Genomic DNA, 5,068 nt, shown 5'->3' with positions numbered 1-5,068 from the left:
CTTTTTGGACTGGTTTTGATTTCAGACATAAAAGAGTCTTAATTTTATAGAAAAGATGATGGGATCATGTATTATTCAAAGTTCTCAATTGTCAATATAAATATTGTGATCTTGTCCAACAGTGAGGGAATTGTATTCATTTTGGCAATATTCAAAATGCAATCAACCATAGATTATGAATGCCTTTAGACACTGTGCAATAGTGCATAAAACCAATCAATTATCTTTTTTGACTAGGCTTATCTGGCACTGGGACTGGAAACCTGTCTTATTGTGAATTGTATGCACCTCAAAAATACATAGCAGTTACTTTCTTGTTTCTGTTTGCTTAATTAGTATACATGACATTCCTAGCTGATCTGGGCATGGGAATCTTTACCATCCAATTTTCACATGTGTCCTACTTCTATGAAACTTATCCAGGAATTAAAGAAACCCAGTTTATCACTCCTTAGAACCCTGTTGTACATATCTTTTTGTCTCAGTCTCATTAAATACTTCACCATATTATTAATCTATGTATGCAGCATGCATCTCACGATTGTGTAGCATACCATGAGATTTTTGCAGCATTTTGAACCCCAGAGGAAAATAAACAACTAACTGTGTTTGCATTACAGTTTCCTGAATAATGACTTGAATTATTCCACCAATATAGGTCAGTTTGGATCTTTGCCACCACTGCTATTTGTAATTCAGATTAGAAATAGGCAATTGTGCCAAACTGTGCATCCTGTCAATGTGCTCATATGAAACTCAGCAGCACCATCAGGGTGTTTCCTTGAATGCTATAAAGTGGCCTCCCACAGAGGAATAAAGGAGTCAGAGAAAGATACTGTGTTCTCCGAGCTTCCTGCACATCACTCTGTTTTATCCAAAACACAACCCCCCTCTCTTCTTGGTTAAATAAGCCATTTGTTCAAGACTTGATTCCAATCAATATTCCAGTTCACCATTATATTAAAAATGGCACTTGTCATTTTATCACAACTGTAAGGCATGGAAGTTTTCTCCACATTCCTTACTATGTGTTGCATTTAGAGGATGCTCTCTTCAATCATACTATTACTGCCATGACAGTTTAGTCATTGTTATTCATGAGGACTTCTTGATGCTTATCTGCAAGTTGTTCAAAGAAGATCACACAGCGATGACCCTGAAATGAGAATGAATGAGGCCTTTGTGTTCTATAAATCTCTAGCAGTCAGCACAATCAATGCTTGTATTTTTCTCCTGGGAGGAAGAAGATAGCTACCTGTGGCTATATGCTTCTGTGCTTGTACATAATACCTGTTACTAATGCAAAATTAACGCTGTAGGAGATGAGGTGGAAAAAATGCCCCTCAAACGAAAGTGAAAAGTATTCAGTCGGAGTTGATAGAGCAGGAGAAATACTGTGTCAGAGAAAGCAACGAATATACACGATTCAGAGTCTTTGAGCAACACTTTAAAGACATTCCAGGAGAGCCTAACATAATTAAAAGAGCTGTAGATATAGATAAATGCACTAAAGGAATAAGCAAACAGCACACTGGAGGAAAGTGTATTACTGAAGCACAGCTAAATATATTAGCCTGCTATAGCCAAAATTAGATACTGTTTAAATATTAAATTTTACGATAATAGATAGCATTACGTATAAAATAGTTGTTGGAAATTAGTAAGGAGGAAAGTCAAACTGTATTCTCCAGGAGTAATTTTTGTACCTCTCTGCATAAACAATAGGAAAAAGTTACCTGTCTTGCTAGAAAAGCAACTATCAGATTGATAATATGAAAAGCATCAGTTTTCTTTTGCCAGTATAGCAGTTGAATCACAAAGTTGATGAGAAGCTCTCAAAAAATTTAAAAGTGTCTTGGCATTCTGTATAAAATATGTAGCTCTAAGGGCAACTTAAAATTATATGGAATTCAGCAGCTATCTTATGTGGAGAGACTAAAAAGATTGAAAGTCTTCAGTAGTGAAAGTAGAAGGTGGGGAAGAGAAGTGACAACGTCATGAAAATTCTGGATAAGGTAGAAGCAAATTTTCTGTTCATTCTATCTTATGAGAACTTGAAAATAATAGAATATCAGCCTAAAACAAATTTTAAAAAGCATTTATTTAAAGTAGTGGACTTCTGGCACTTGCTATCACATATCATTTCAGGACATCAAGAGGTTCCAAAAGGAATTAGACAAATGGATGGACAATAAAACAATAGGGTGAGGATATACCTCTGACAGTCCTGACACAACAGTGCTGTGTCCTGTAAAGAGAAAGAGGAATGGACCTCTGAGAACAGCTGGATTTGTTAATCTCTGAATAACTTTTCCTATTGCCACTGCTGAAGACAAAAATTTGGCTGGATAGACTATTGGTCTGACCCGGTAGAACCTTTCTTACATTCTTAAACTTAAATTAAGAGCTTTAAGTAAATGCAAGGATCAATCTGTTAAGCATTCTTAATCCTAAAAGTGAATGTAAAGCTTGAATAGTTCAGCTTGTTGTTAAAATAACTTAAGAATCTTAAGTTATATAATCTTAAATTATATAACTTATCTTGGCCTCATAAAAGTAAAAATTGGGCTTGCCTAATAAAAATAATTTCAGTAAATTATGTCCTCCCTTTATAGGAATACTGGTGCTTTCTGAATAGTAAGAATTTGTGGTTACTTTGTTTTACATATACAACTTGTGTATTTTAAGAGTCTTTATTGTATCATTTAATGGGAAATTACTACATGGTTGCATGTGCTTACAAATTTACAGCCAAATTTTACTTAGAAACCAGCATAAAAAATGTATTATACCTCTTTAGAAATACACTGGTGTTGATAATATTTCCCGATGCTACAGCAATGTGGAAAAGTCCAGGCTATTTAACTCATTTTTTGGCACAAAAAGGAGTGATTGTGTGAGGTTTTGCTGAGGATGAGCTTACAATAGATCTGCAAATTTTCAGCACATCAGCTATAATTATACACAGATGCAATTCTGTCTCCATTTTTTTTTAGTATTAAAAAGGACACTCTAACTCTCTCTTTGCATGCTTCATGAGAAATATAAACATAGCAAACAAACTGCATTTTTCAGGCAAAAATATAACATACATTGTCAATAATGCTGGCTTCAAAATTCTTCAAAACTCTATTTTTGCTGATAGAAAATTCATTAGAATACCCTTCTTCTAAGGAAATCTCTCAAAACATTTGTCCTATGACACCAAGGGGAAAAAAAAAAGCATATTCTAGAAATTAATTCTTCTGGACTCTGACAAAAGAGAAAAGTTTTGATCCAGGGCTTTTTACCTAGCTACTACATTACATACCTTAGGTACATGCAATGAATCCTCGAGCATAGAAGACCCTGCCTCAGTTGTGTTTCCATTTTGTTGTTCACTTGGCTGGATGGGCTGAAATTTCCAGTCAGATTGGCAAAGCCCATCTTGGCAGTCTCTGCTTTGCAGGTAGGTTGAGGTGAGCCTGTCTGCTTTAGTGAGCAGTGCAGGCTAATGGGAAAGCATTTCTGGCATGAATTAGTGCTGAGAGCTTAACAGCCACATCACACATTTCAGGAAGGTATTTCTGGGATAGATAGATAGATAGATAGATAGATAGATAGATAGATAGATAGATAGCCTGGATCTGTGGCTGGAGAACATTAGGTGTACTTTTGGAGGATACCTTCTAGATCAATCTTATCTAGCAGCTACCTGGTTTCTATGCTTTGAGATTGCTTTGTGATGTGAATAAAAGCATGATAAATACTGCAGAAGCACAAGCTGAAATTTCAGTTATTAAATGCTGCCATGGGTATCATCAACATTTGAACTTTGTTAAAATCAATACTTTAAACACAATGGTCTGATAGTCTGAATTACTTAGAGGCTGTGCTTGTGAAGGATTTTCGTCAGAATACTTCTTCTTACCATCAGCATGAGACTGAATATGGCTACAAAACTGTAAGATATCTGAGCAAAACCAAATTTTATAGTACAAAAATATGTATTTGCAAATATAAACATTTGTTTTAAGTACATTTACTCACCTTATGGATGGCCCACAACACCTGAAGGACTGAGGAACAGTTGTGTGTATATTTCACAAATACCAACAACAGATTCTTGAAATTCACAAACATTTTTTGACACTTGAATGCTCAAGGACAAATTTTAGAGTTTATTAAATTGCCATATCTGGGAAAAAAAAAAAACCATTCTAAACAGTGCACTTTATTGCTGCACTACATTTTCCCATTTTCATCTTTCAACAAGCAATGGAGTCAGGAAGATCTTAAGTGTCCATATTTTATTAGAACTGAAAAGAATCTGCATGGTTTAGAGAATATTGACATTAAATTAATCAATTCAAGCTGGTTTAGGAAAAGACCAAGCTTATATAAATATAAAATATTCAACAATCTACTCAGTGACAAAATTTTGAAAAGTGGAAAAAGTGGAAAAATAGATCCTTATAAATAATGACTCAATAGTGGAAGAATGTTGCCCATACCCATCTGTGTCCCAGACAGAGTGAAGGAGATGGTTTATCTCTTGCCAGGACAAAAGCCAGCACAAAAGGAAGATCTTACAATAGAACATTCTCGTGAATCTTCACTTATGGTACCCCATGGAGTCTGTAGTAACAATAGAGAAAGGAAATGTGACAGACTTAAAAAATTCCACAGAAAACCACAAGATGAAAATTGAAGGTTTTTTACTGAATAGAGTTGTAGGTATGTATTTGAGTGTAATCTGGTTGTGTTTATGAAAGAATACCGTATCACTTTAAATTCCCTAGTAGCAAAACAGTAAGTCAGGAAAAACCAAATAGAAAATAAAAATAGAATCTATGGTTCCTGTAGTGTGTCCTTCATTATGTATATGTCAGCTAAACTAAACTGTTGCCAATGGCAATTTCTTTGTTGGACAAGTAGGTCCATAAGTCATGGGCAAAAAAAGGTTGACTCCATGGTTGTGATTGATTTAGTTAACTTCGAAGGGCATCAACTTTTCTTTTCCTGGTGTACACTCCAACATCTGCTTTGGATGAGGAGGTTGGTTCTGGAGCTGTCGTCGTTCAGGAGT

Source organism: Vidua chalybeata, chromosome 1 (assembly GCF_026979565.1).
Source record: "Vidua chalybeata isolate OUT-0048 chromosome 1, bVidCha1 merged haplotype, whole genome shotgun sequence".
In the NCBI taxonomy this organism is placed as follows: Eukaryota; Metazoa; Chordata; class Aves; order Passeriformes; family Viduidae; genus Vidua; species Vidua chalybeata.
This window is presented reverse-complemented; position numbering follows the sequence as displayed.